Source organism: Mesoplodon mirus (assembly GCF_964341445.2).
Source record: "Mesoplodon mirus genome assembly, contig: SUPER_7_unloc_1, whole genome shotgun sequence".
NCBI lineage: Eukaryota > Metazoa > Chordata > Mammalia > Artiodactyla > Ziphiidae > Mesoplodon > Mesoplodon mirus.
The window spans coordinates 5,415,177-5,429,029 of record NW_028295815.1 but is presented as its reverse complement, the minus strand read 5'-3'; positions in this window follow the sequence as shown (position 1 = coordinate 5,429,029).

The window sequence follows — 13,853 nt, the reverse complement described above, 5'->3', positions numbered from 1 at the left end:
AAGGTGTAGGGCTGGTGGTGGGTTTCCGTTCAGGGCTACGGTTAGGGTTAGGGAACGGCAAAACTTAGGGCACATGTGATGGTACGGAAAAGTGGGCAGGTCAGGCTACGTGCTGACGCACGAGTCAGTGCCAGTGTACGGTCCAGGAGTAGGCTACGGCTTGTGGGTAAGGTTTAGGGCTGGTGGTGGGTTTCCGTTGCGGGCTCGGGTTAGGGTTAGGGAACGGCAAGGCTTATGGCACAGGTGAGGGTACGGAAACGTGGGAGGGTCAGGCTACATGCTGACGCACCGGTCAGTGCCAGCATACGGGCCAGGAGTAGGCTACGGCTTGGGGGTACTGTGTAGAGCTGGTGGTGGGTTTCCGTTCCAGGCTAGGGTCAGGGTTAGGGAACGGCCAGGCTTAGGGCACAGTTGAGGGTACGGAAACGTAGGAGGGTGAGGCTACTTGCTGACGCACGTGTCAGTGCCAGAGTATGGGCCAGGTTTAGTCTACGGCTTGGGGTTAAAGTGTAGGGCTGGTGGTGGGTTTCCGTTCCGGGCTTGGGTTAGGGTTACGGAACGGCAAGGCTTAGTCCTCAGGTGAGGGTACAAAAAAGTGGGAGGGTCTGGCTACGTGCTGACGCACGGGTCAGTGCCAGCGTACAGGCCAGGAGTAGGCTACGGCGTAGGGTAAGGTGTAGGGCTGGTGGTGGGTTTCCGTTCCGGGCTAGGGTTAGGGTTAGGGAACGGCAAGGCTTAGGGCACAGGTGAGGGTACGGAAACGTGGGAGCGTCAGGCTACGTGCTGACGGATGGGCCAGTGCCAGCGTACAGGCCAGGAGTAGGCTATGTCGTAGGGTAAGGTCTAGGGCTGGTGGTGGGTTTCCGTTCCGGGCTAGGGTTAGGGTTAGGGAACGGCAAGGCTTAGGGCACAGGTGAGGGTATGGAAACGTGGGAGGGTCAGGCTGCGTGCTGACGCACGGGTCAGTGCCATCGTACCGGCCAGGAGTAGGCCACTGGTTGGGGGTTAGGTGTAGGGCTGGTGGTGGGTTTCCGTTCTGGGCTAGGGTTAGTGTTAGGGAACAGCAAGGCTTAGGGCACAGTTGAGGTTACGGAAACGTGGGAGGGTCAGGCTACATGCTGACGCACGGGTCAGTGCCAGCGTATGGGCCAGGAGTAGGCTACGGCGTAGGGTAAAGTGTAGGGCTGGTGGTGGGTTTCCGTTCCGGGCTAGGGTTAGGGTTAGGGAACAGCAAGGCTTAGGGCAGAGGTGAGGGTACTGAAACATGGGAGTGTCAGGCTACGTGGTGATGCACGGGTCAGTGCCAGCGTACCAGCCAGGAGTAGGCTACGGCTTGGGGGTTAGCTGTAGGGCTGGTGGTGGGTTACCTTTCAGGGCTAGGGTTAGGGTTAGGGAACGGCAAGGCTTTGGGCACAGCTGAGGGTACGAAAACGTGGGAGGGTGAGGCTACATGCTGACGCACGGGTCAGTGCCAGCGTATGGGCCATGAGTAGGCTATGGCGTGGAGGTTAGGTGTAGGGCTGGTGGTGGGTTTCCGTTCCGGGCTACGGTTAGGGTTAGGAAATGGCAAGGCTTAGGGCACAGTTGAGGGTCCGCAAACGTGGGAGGGTCAGGCTACGTGCTGACGCACTGGTCAGTGCCAGCGTAAGGTCCAGGAGTAGCCTACGGCTTGGGGGTAAGTTTTAGGGCTGGTGGTGGGTTTCCCTTCCTGGCTAGGATTAGGGTTAGGGAACGGCAAGGCTTAGGGCACAGGTGAGGGTACAGAAACGTGGGAGTGTCAGGCTATGTGCTGATGCACGGGTCAGTGCCAGCGTACGGGCAAGGAGTAGGCTACGGCTTGGGGGTAAGTTGTAGGGCTGGCGGTGGGTTTCCGTTCCGGGCTTGGGTTAGGGTTAGGGAACGGCAAGGCTTAGGGCACAGTTGAGGTTACGGAAACGTGGGAGGGTCAGGCTACATGCTGACGCACGGGTCAGTGCCAGCGTATGGGCCAGCAGTAGGCTACGGCGTAGGGTAAAGTGTAGGGCTGGTGGTGGGTTTCCGTTCCGGGCTAGGGTTAGGGTTAGGGAACAGCAAGGTTTAGGGCAGAGGTGAGGGTACTGAAACATGGGAGTGTCAGGCTACGTGGTGATGCACGGGTCAGTGCCAGCGTACCAGCCAGGAGTAGGCTACGGCTTGGGGGTTAGCTGTAGGGCTGGTGGTGGGTTACCTTTCAGGGCTAGGGTTAGGGTTAGGGAACGGCAAGGCTTTGGGCACAGGTGAGGGTACGAAAACGTGGGAGGGTGAGGCTACATGCTGACGCACGGGTCAGTGCCAGCGTATGGGCCATGAATAGGCTATGGCGTGGAGGTTAGGTGTAGGGCTGGTGGTGGGTTTCCGTTCCGGGCTAGGGTTAGGGTTAGGGTTAGGGAACGGCAAGGCTTAGGGCCCAGGTGAGGGTACGGAAACGTGTGGGGGTCAGACTACATGCTGACGCACGGGTCAGTGCCAGCGTACGGGCCAGAAGTCGGCTACGTTGTAGGGAAAGGTTTCAGGCTGGTGGTGGGTTTACGTTCCGGGCTAGGGTTAGGGTTAGGGAACTGCAAGGCTTAGGGCACAGGTGAGGGTACGGAAACGTGGGAGGGTCAGGCTACGTGCTGATGCACGTGTCAGTGCCAGCGTACCGTCCAGGAGTAGGCTATGGCTTGGGGGTAAGCTGTAGGGCTGGTGGTGTGTTTCCGTTCCGGGCTAGGGTTAGCGTTAGGGTATGGCAAGGCTTAGGGCACAGGTGAGGTTACGGAAACGTGGGAGGGTCAGGCTACGTGCTGACGCATGTGTCAGTGCCAGCGTACAGGCCAGGAGTAGGCTATGGCGTAGGGTAAGGTGTAGGGCTGGTGGTGGGTTTCCTTTCCGGGCTAGGTTTAGGGTTAGGGAACGGCAAGACTTAGGGCACAGGTGAGGGTACGGAAACGTGGTAGGGTCAGGCTACGTGCTGACGCATGGGTCAGTGCCAGCGTTCGGGCCAGGAGTAGGCTACGGCGTAGGGTAAGGTGTAGGACTGGTGGTGTTTTTCCATTCCGGGCTAGGGTTAGTGTTAGGGAACGGCAAGGCTTCGGGCCCCGGTGTGGGTACGGAAATGTGGGGTGGTCAGATTACATGCTGACGCACAGGTCAGTGCCAGCGTACGGGCCAGGAGTAGGCTACGGAGAAGGGAAAGGTTTAGGGCTGGTGGTGGGTTTCCGTTCCGGGCTAGGGTTAGGGTTAGGGAACGGCAATGCTTAGGGCACAGGTGAGGGTACAGAAACGTGGGAGGGTCAGGCTACGTGCTGACGCACGGATCAGTGTCAGCGTACGTGCTAGGAGTAGGCTACGGCGTAGGGTAAGGTGTAGGGCTGGGGGTGGTTTTCTGTTCCGGGCTACGGTTAGTGTTAGGGAACAGCAAGGCTTAGGGCACAGGTGAGAGTACGGTAACGTGGGAGGGTCAGGCTACGTGCTGACGCACGGGCCAGTGCCAGCGTACCGGCCAGGAGTAGGCTACGGCTTGGAGGTTAGGTGTAGGGCTGGTGGTGGGTTTCCGTTCCAGGCTAGGGTTAGTGTTAGGGAACAGCAAAGCTTAGGGCACAGGGGAGGGTACGGAAACGTGGGAGGGTCAGTCTACATGCTGACGCATGGGTCAGTGCCAGCGTACGGGCGAGGAGTAGGCTATGGCTTGGGGGTTAGGTGTAGGGCTTGTGGTGTGTTTCCCTTCCGTACTAGTGTTAGGGTTAAAGAACGGCAAGGCTTAGGGCACAGGTGACGTTACGGTAATGTGGGAAGGTCAGGCTACGTGCTGACGCACATGTCAGTGCCAGCGTATGGACCAGGAGTAGGCTACGGCTTGGGGGTAAGGTTTAGGGCTGGTGGTGGGTTTCCGTTGGTGGCTAGGTTTAGAGTTAGGGAACGGCAAGGCTTAGGGCACAGGTGAGGGTACGGAAACTTTGGCGGGTCAGGCTACATGCTGACGCATGGGTCAGTGCCAGCGTACCGGCCAGGAGTAGGCTACGGCTTGTGGGTAAGGTTTAGGGCTGGTGGTGGGTTTCCGTTCCGGGCTAGGGTTAGAGTTAGGGAACGGCAAGGCTTAGGGCAGAGGTGACGGTACGGTAACATGGGAGGGTCAGGCTACGTGCTGAAGCACATGTCAGTGCCCGCGTACGGGCCAGGTGTAGGCTACGTCATAGGGTAAGGTTTAGGGCTGGTGGTCTGTTTCCGTTCCGGGCTAGGGTTAGGGTTACGGAACGGCAAGACTTAGGGCACAGGTGAGGGTACGGAAACGTGGGAGGGTCAGGCTACATGCTGACGCAAGGTTCAGTGCCACCGTACAAGCTAGGAGTATGCTACGGCGTAGGTTAAGGTGTAGGGCTGGTGGTGGGTTTCCGTTCAGGGCTAGGGTTAGGGTTAGGGAACGTCAAGGCTTAGGGCACAGGTGAGGGTACGGAAACATGGGAGGGTCAGGATACGTACTGACGCACGGGTCAGTGCCAGCGTACGGCCAGGAGTAGGCTACGGCGTAGGGTAAAGTGTAGGGCTGGTGGTGGGTTTCCATTCCGGGCTACGTTTAGGGTTAGGGAACGGCAAAGCTTAGGGCACATGTGAGGGTACGGAAACGTGGGAGGTTCAGGCTACGTGCTGACGCACGGGTCAGTGCCAGTGTATGGGCCAGGAGGAGGCTACAGCTTGTGGGTAAGGTTTAGAGCTGGTGGTGGGTTTCCGTTCGGGGCTAGGGTTAGGGATAGGGAACGGCAAGGCTTACGGCACAGGTAAGTGTACGGAAACGTGGGAGGGTCAGGCTACATGCTGACGCACGGGTCAGTGCCAGCGTACGGGCCAGGAGTAGGCTATGGCGTAGGGTATGGTGTAGGGCTGGTGGTGGGTTTCCATTTAGGGCTAGGGTTAGGGTTAGGGAACGGCAAGGCTTAGGGCACAGGTGAGGGTACGGAAACGAGGGAGGGTCAGGCTACGTGCTGACGCACGGGTCTGTGCCAGCGTACGGGTCAGGAGTAGGCTACGGCTTGTGGCTAAGCTATAGGGCTGGTGGTGGCTTTCGGTTCCGGGGTAGGGTTAGGGTTAGAGAACGGCAAGGCTTAGGGCACAGGTGAGGGTACGGAAACGTGGGAGGGTCAGGCTACGTGCTGACGCATGGGTCAGTGCCCGCGTACGGGCCAGGTGTAGGCTACAGCATAGTGTAAGTTGTAGGGCTGGTGGTGGGTTTCCGTTCCGGGCTAGGGTTAGGGTTAGGGAACGGCAAGGCGTAGGGCACAGGTGAGGGTACGGAAACGTGGGAGGGGCACGCTACGTGCTGACGCACGGGTCAGTGCCAGCATATTGTCCAGGAGTTGGCTACAGCTTGGGGGTAAGGTGTAGGGCTGGTGGTGGGTTTCCGTTCCGGGCTAGGTTTAGGGTTATGGAACGGCAAGGCTTAGGGCACGGGTGAGGGTACGGAAACGAGGGAGGGTCAGGCTACTTGCTGATGCTCGGGTTAGTGCCACCGAACGGGCCAGGAGTAGGCTACGGCTTGGGGGTAAGGTGCAGGGCTGGTGGTGGGTTTCCGTTCCGGGCTAGGGTTAGGGTTACGGAACGGCAAGGCTTAGGGCACAGGTGAGGGTACGGAAACGTGGGAGGGTCAGGCTACATGCTGACGCAAGGGTCAGTGCCACCGTACAGGCCAAGAGTAGGCTACGGCGTAGGGTAATGTGTAGGGCTGGAGGTGGGTTTCCGTTACGGGCTAGGGTTAGGGTTAGGGAACGGCAAGGCTTAGGGCACAGGTTAGGGTACAGAAACGTGGGAGGGTCAGGATACGTGCTGACGCACGTGTCAGTGCCAGCGTACCGGCCAGGAGTAGGCTACGGCTTCGGGGTTAGGTGTAGGGCTGGTGGTGGGTTTCCGTTCAGGGCTAGGGTTAGGGTTAGGGAACGGCAAGGCTTAGTGCACAGGTGAGGGTCCGCAAATGTGGGAGGGTCAGGCTTCGTGCCGACGCACGGGTCTAAGCCAGCGTACGGGCCAGGTGTAGGCTACGGCTTGGGGGTAAGTTGTAGGGCTGGTGGTGGGTTTCCATTCCGGGTTAGGGTTAGGGTTAGGGAACGGCAAGGCTTAGGGCACAGGTGAGGGTACGAAAACGTGGGAGGGTCAGGCTACATGCTGACGCACGTGTCAGTGCCAGCGTACGGGCCAGGAATAGGCTATGGCTTGGGGGTTAGCTATAGGGCTGGTGGTGTGTTTCCTTTTCGGAATAGGGTTAGGGTTAGGGAACGGCAAGGCTTAGGGCACAGGTGAGGGTACGGAAACGTGTGAGGGTCAGGCTACGTGCTGACGCGCGGGTTAGTGCCAGCGTACGGGCCAGGAGTAGGCTACGGCGTAGGGTAATGTGTAGGGCTTGTGGTGGGTTTCCGTTCCTCGCTAGGGTTAGGGTGAGGGAACGGCAAGGCTTAGGACACAGGTGAGGGTACGGAAACGTGGGAGTGTCAGGCTACGTGATGACGCACGTGTCAGTGCCAGCGTACAGCCCAGGAGTAGGCTACGGCGTAGGGTAATGTCTAGGGATTGTGGTGGGTTTCCGTTCCTGGCTAGGGTTAGGGTTAGGGAACGTCAAGGCTTAAGGCACAGGTGAGGGTACGGAAACGTGGGAGGGTCAGGCTACGTACTGATGCATGGGTCAGTGAGAGCGTACGGGCCAGGAATAGGCTACGGTGTAGGGTAACGTGTAGGGCTGTTGGTGGGTTTTCATTGCGGTGTACGGTTAGGGTTAGGGAACGGCAAGGCTTAGGGCACAGGTGAGGGAACGGAAACGTGGGAGGGTCAGGCTACGTGCTGACGCACGGGTCAGTGCCAGCGTACGGGCAAGGAGTAGGCTACGGTGTAGGGTAAGGTCTAGGGCTGGTGGTGGGTTTCCGTTCCGGGCTAGGGTTAGTGTTAGGGAACGGCAAGGCTTAGGGCACAGGTGAGGGTACAGAAAATTTGGAGGTTCAGGCTACGTGCTAAAGCATGTGTCAGTGCCAGCGTATGGGCCAGGAGTAGGCTACGTCATAGAGGAAGGTGTATGGCTGGTGGTGGCTTTCCGTTCTGGGCTAGGGTTAGGGATAGGGAACGGCAAGGCTTAGGGCACAGGTGAGGGTACGGAAACGTGGGAGGGTCAGGCTACATGCTGACGCAAGGGTCACTGCCACCGTACAGGCCAGGAGTAGGCTACGGCATAGGTTAAGGTGTAGAGCTGGTGGTGGGTTTCCATTGGGGGCTAGGGTAAGCGTTAGGGAACGTCAAGGCTTAGGGCACAGGTGAGGGTACGGAAACGTGGGAGGGTCTGGCTACGTACTGACGCACAGGTCAGTGCCAGCGTACGGGCCAGGAGTAGGCTACGGCGTAGGGTAAGGTGTAGGGCTGGTGGTGGGTTTCCGTTCCGGGCTACGGTTAGGGTTAGGGAACGGCAAAGCTTAGGGCACATGTGATGGTACGGAAACGTGGGCAGGTCAGGCTACGTGCTGACGCACGAGTCAGTGCCAGTGTACGGTCCAGGAGTAGGCTACGGCTTGTGGGTAAGGTTTAGTGCTGGTGGTGGGTTTCCGTTGCGGGCTAGGGTTAGGGTTAGGGAACGGCAAGGCTTATGGCACAGGTGAGGGTACGGAAACGTGGGAGGGTCAGGCTACGTGCTGACACACCGGTCAGTGCCAGCATACGGGCCAGGAGTAGGCTACGGCTTGGGGGTACTGTGTAGAGCTGGTGGTGGGTTTCTGTTCCGGGCTAGGGTCAGGGTTAGGGAACGGCCAGGCTTAGGGCACAGTTGAGGGTACGGAAACGTAGGAGGGTGAGGCTACTTGCTGACGCACGTGTCAGTGCCAGATTACGGGCCAGGTTTAGTCTACGGCTTGGGGTTAAAGTGTAGGTCTGGTGGTGGGTTTCCGTTCCGGGCTTGGGTTAGGGTTACGGAACGGCAAGGCTTAGTCCTCAGGTGAGGGTACGAAAAAGTGGGAGGGTCTGGCTACGTGCTGACGCACGGGTCAGTGCCAGCGTACAGGCCAGGAGTAGGCTACTGCGTAGGGTAAGGTGTAGGGCTGGTGGTGGGTTTCCGTTCCGGGCTAGGGTTAGGGTTAGGGAACGGCAAGGCTTAGGGCACAGGTGAGGGTACGGAAACGTGGGAGCGTCAGGCTACGTGCTGACGGATGGGCCAGTGCCAGCGTACAGGCCAGGAGTAGGCTATGTCGTAGGGTAAGGTCTAGGGCTGGTGGTGGGTTTCCGTTCCGGGCTAGGGTTAGGGTTAGGGAACGGCAAGGCTTAGGGCACAGGTGAGGGTATGGAAACGTGGGAGGGTCAGGCTGCGTGCTGACGCACGGGTCAGTGCCATCGTACCGGCCAGGAGTAGGCCACTGGTTGGGGGTTAGGTGTAGGGCTGGTGGTGGGTTTCCGTTCTGGGCTAGGGTTAGTGTTAGGGAACAGCAAGGCTTAGGGCACAGTTGAGGTTACGGAAACGTGGGAGGGTCAGGCTACATGCTGACGCACGGGTCAGTGCCAGCGTATGGGCCAGGAGTAGGCTACGGCGTAGGGTAAAGTGTAGGGCTGGTGGTGGGTTTCCGTTCCGGGCTAGGGTTAGGGTTAGGGAACAGCAAGGCTTAGGGCAGAGGTGAGGGTACTGAAACATGGGAGTGTCAGGCTACGTGGTGATGCACGGGTCAGTGCCAGCGTACCAGCCAGGAGTAGGCTACGGCTTGGGGGTTAGCTGTAGGGCTGGTGGTGGGTTACCTTTCAGGGCTAGGGTTAGGGTTAGGGAACGGCAAGGCTTTGGGCACAGCTGAGGGTACGAAAACGTGGGAGGGTGAGTCTACATGCTGACGCACGGGTCAGTGCCAGCGTATGGGCCATGAGTAGGCTATGGCGTGGAGGTTAGGTGTAGGGCTGGTGGTGGGTATCCGTTCCGTACTAGGGTTAAGGTAAGGGAACGGCAAGGCTTAGGGCACAGGTGAGGGTACGGAAACGTGGGAAGGTCAGGCTACGTGCTGACGCACGTGTCAGTGCCAGCGTACGGGCCAGGATTAGGCTACGGCATAGGGTAAGGTGTAGGGCTGGTGGTGGGTTTCCGTTCCAGGCTACGGTTAGGGTTAGGGAATGGCAAGACTTAGGGCACAGGTGAGGGTACGGAAACGTGGTAGGGTCAGGCTACGAGCTGACGCACGGGTCAGTGCCAGCGTTCGGGCCAGGTGTAGGCTACGGCGTAGGGTAAGGTGTAGGGCTGGTGGTGGGTTTCCGTTCCGGGCTAGGGTTAGTGTTAGGGAACGGCAAGGCTTAGTGCACAGGTGAGGGTACGGAAACGTGGGAGGGTCAGGATACGTGCTGACGCACGGGTCAGTGCCAGCGTACCGGCCAGGAGTAGGCTACGGCTTCGGGGTTAGGTGTAGGGCTGGTGGTGGGTTTCCGTTCAGGGCTAGGTTTAGGGTTAGGGAACGGCAAGGCTTAGGGCACAGGTGAGGGTCCGCAAATGTGGGAGGGTCAGGCTTCGTGCTGACGCACGGGTCTAAGCCAGCGTACCGGCCAGGTGTAGGCTACGGCTTGGGGGTAAGTTGTAGGGCTGGTGGTTGGTTTCCATTCCGGGTTAGGGTTAGGGTTAGGGAACGGCAAGGCTTAGGGCACAGGTGAGGGTACGGAAACGTGGGAGGGTCAGGCTACATGCTGACGCACGTGTCAGTGCCAGCGTACAGCCCAGGAGTATGCTACGGCGTAGGGTAATGTCTAGGGATTGTGGTGGGTTTCCGTTCCTCGCTAGGGTTAGGGTGAGGGAACGTCAAGGCTTAAGGCACAGGTGAGGGTACGGAAACGTGGGAGTGTCAGGCTACGTGATGACGCACGTGTCAGTGCCAGCGTACAGCCCAGGAGTAGGCTACGGCGTAGGGTAATGTCTAGGGATTGTGGTGGGTTTCCGTTCCTGGCTAGGGTTAGGGTTAGGGAACGTCAAGGCTTAAGGCACAGGTGAGGGTACGGAAACGTGGGAGGGTCAGGCTACGTACTGATGCATGGGTCAGTGAGAGCGTACAGGCCAGGAATAGGCTATGGTGTAGGGTAACGTTTAGGGCTCTTGGTGGGTTTTCATTGCGGTGTACGGTTAGGGTTAGGGAACGGCAAGGCTTAGGGCACAGGTGAGGGAACGGAAACGTGGGAGGGTCAGGCTACGTGCTGACGCACGGGTCAGTGCCAGCGTACGGGCAAGGAGTAGGCTACGGTGTAGGGTAAGGTCTAGGGCTGGTGGTGGGTTTCCGTTCCGGGCTAGGGTTAGTGTTAGGGAACGGCAAGGCTTAGGGCACAGGTGAGGGTACAGAAAATTTGGAGGTTCAGGCTACGTGCTAAAGCATGTGTCAGTGCCAGCGTATGGGCCAGGAGTAGGCTACGTCATAGAGGAAGGTGTATGGCTGGTGGTGGGTTTCCGTTCTGGGCTAGGGTTAGGGATAGGGAACGGCAAGGCTTAGGGCACAGGTGAGGGTACGGAAACGTGGGAGGGTCAGGCTACATGCTGACGCAAGGGTCACTGCCACCGTACAGGCCAGGAGTAGGCTACGGCATAGGTTAAGGTGTAGGGCTGGTGGTGGTTTTCCATTGGGGGCTAGGGTAAGCGTTAGGGAACGTCAAGGCTTAGGGCACAGGTGAGGGTACGGAAACGTGGGAGGGTCTGGCTACGTACTGACGCACAGGTCAGTGCCAGCGTACGGGCCAGGAGTAGGCTACGGCGTAGGGTAAGGTGTAGGGCTGGTGGTGGGTTTCCGTTCAGGGCTACGGTTAGGGTTAGGGAACGGCAAAACTTAGGGCACATGTGATGGTACGGAAAAGTGGGCAGGTCAGGCTACGTGCTGACGCACGAGTCAGTGCCAGTGTACGGTCCAGGAGTAGGCTACGGCTTGTGGGTAAGGTTTAGGGCTGGTGGTGGGTTTCCGTTGCGGGCTCGGGTTAGGGTTAGGGAACGGCAAGGCTTATGGCACAGGTGAGGGTACGGAAACGTGGGAGGGTCAGGCTACGTGCTGACGCACCGGTCAGTGCCAGCATACGGGCCAGGAGTAGGGTACGGCTTGGGGGTACTGTGTAGAGCTGGTGGTGTGTTTCCGTTCCGGGCTAGGGTTAGGGTGAGGGAACGGCCAGGCTTAGGGCACAGTTGAGGGTACGGAAACGTAGGAGGGTGAGGCTACTTGCTGACGCACGTGTCAGTGCCAGAGTACGGGCCAGGTTTAGTCTACGGCTTGGGGTTAAAGTGTAGGGCTGGTGGTGGGTTTCCGTTCCGGGCTTGGGTTAGGGTTACGGAACGGCAAGGCTTAGTCCTCAGGTGAGGGTACGAAAAAGTGGGAGGGTCTGGCTACGTGCTGACGCACGGGTCAGTGCCAGCGTACAGGCCAGGAGTAGGCTACGGCGTAGGGTAAGGTATAGGGCTGGTGGTGGGTTTCCGTTCCGGGCTAGGGTTAGGGTGAGGGAACGGCAAGGCTTAGGGCACAGGTGAGGGTACGGAAACGTGGGAGCGTCAGGCTACGTGCTGACGGATGGGCCAGTGCCAGCGTACAGGCCAGGAGTAGGCTATGTCGTAGGGTAAGGTCTAGGGCTGGTGGTGGGTTTCCGTTCCGGGCTAGGGTTAGGGTTAGGGAACGGCAAGGCTTAGGGCACAGGTGAGGGTATGGAAACGTGGGAGGGTCAGGCTGCGTGCTGACGCACGGGTCAGTGCCATCGTACCGGCCAGGAGTAGGCCACTGGTTGGGGGTTAGGTGTAGGGCTGGTGGTGGGTTTCCGTTCTGGGCTAGGGTTAGTGTTAGGGAACAGCAAGGCTTAGGGCACAGTTGAGGTTACGGAAACGTGGGAGGGTCAGGCTACATGCTGACGCATGGGTCAGTGCCAGCGTATGGGCCAGGAGTAGGCTACGGCGTAGGGTAAAGTGTAGGGCTGGTGGTGGGTTTCCGTTCCGGGCTAGGGTTAGGGTTAGGGAACAGCAAGGCTTAGGGCAGAGGTGAGGGTACTGAAACATGGGAGTGTCAGGCTACGTGGTGATGCACGGGTCAGTGCCAGCGTACCAGCCAGGAGTAGGCTACGGCTTGGGGGTTAGCTGTAGGGCTGGTGGTGGGTTACCTTTCAGGGCTAGGGTTAGGGTTAGGGAACGGCAAGGCTTTGGGCACAGCTGAGGGTACGAAAACGTGGGAGGGTGAGTCTACATGCTGACGCACGGGTCAGTGCCAGCGTATGGGCCATGAGTAGGCTATGGCGTGGAGGTTAGGTGTAGGGCTGGTGGTGGGTTTCCGTTCCGTACTAGGGTTAAGGTAAGGGAACGGCAAGGCTTAGGGCACAGGTGAGGGTACGGAAACGTGGGAGGGTCAGGCTACGTGCTGATGCACGTGTCAGTGCCAGCGTACCGTCCAGGAGTAGGCTATGGCTTGGGGGTAAGCTGTAGGGCTGGTGGTGTGTTTCCGTTCCGGGCTAGGGTTAGCGTTAGGGTACGGCAAGGCTTAGGGCACAGGTGAGGTTACGGAAACGTGGGAGGGTCAGGCTACGTGCTGACGCACGGGTCTGTGCCAGCGTACCTGCCAAGAGTAGGCTACGGCTTGGGGGTTAGTTGTAGGGCTGGTGGTGGGTTTCCGTTCCGGCCTAGGGTTAGGGTTAGGGAACGGCAAGGCTTAGGGCACAGGTGAGGGTACGGAAATGTGAGAAGGTCAGGCTACGTGCTGACGCACGTGTCAGTGCCAGCGTACGGGCCAGGAGTAGGCTACGGCATAGGGTAAGGTGTAGGGCTGGTGGTGGGTTTCCATTCCGGGCTAGGTTTAGGGTTAGGGAACGGCAAGACTTAGGACACAGGTGAGGGTACGGAAACGTGGTAGGGTCAGGCTACGTGCTGACGCATGGGTCAGTGCCAGCGTTCGGGCCAGGAGTAGGCTACGGCGTAGGGTAAGGTGTAGGACTGGTGGTGTTTTTCCATTCCGGGCTATGGTTAGTGTTAGGGAACGGCAAGGCTTCGGGCCCCGGTGTGGGTACGGAAATGTGGGGTGGTCAGATTACATGCTGACGCACAGGTCAGTGCCAGCGTACGGGCCAGGAGTAGGCTACGGAGAAGGGAAAGGTTTAGGGCTGGTGGTGGGTTTCCGTTCCGGGCTAGGGTTAGGGTTAGGGAACGGCAATGCTTAGGGCACGGGTGAGGGTACAGAAACGTGGGAGGGTCAGGCTACGTGCTGACGCACGGATCAGTGTCAGCGTACGTGCTAGGAGTAGGCTACGGCGTAGGGTAAGGTGTAGGGCTGGGGGTGGTTTTCTGTTCCGGGCTACGGTTAGTGTTAGGGAACAGCAAGGCTTAGGGCACAGGTGAGAGTACGGTAATGTGGGAGGGTCAGGCTACGTGCTGACGCACGGGCCAGTGCCAGCGTACCGGCCAGGAGTAGGCTACGGCTTGGAGGTTAGGTGTAGGGCTGGTGGTGGGTTTCCGTTCCAGGCTAGGGTTAGTGTTAGGGAACAGCAAGGCTTAGGGCACAGTTGAGGTTACGGAAACGTGGGAGGGTCAGGCTACATGCTGACCCACGGGTCAGTGCCAGCGTATGGGCCAGGAGTAGGCTACGGCGTAGGGTAAAGTGTAGGGCTGGTGGTGGGTTTCCGTTCCGGGCTAGGGTTAGGGTTAGGGAACAGCAAGGCTTAGGGCAGAGGTGAGGGTACTGAAACATGGGAGTGTCAGGCTACGTGGTGATGCACGGGTCAGTGCCAGCGTACCAGCCAGGAGTAGGCTACGGCTTGGGGGTTAGCTGTAGGGCTGGTGGTGGGTTACCTTTCAGGGCTAGGGTTAGGGTTAGGGAACGGCAAGGCTTTGGCACAGCTGAGGGTACGAAAACGTGGGAGGGTGAGGCTACATGCTG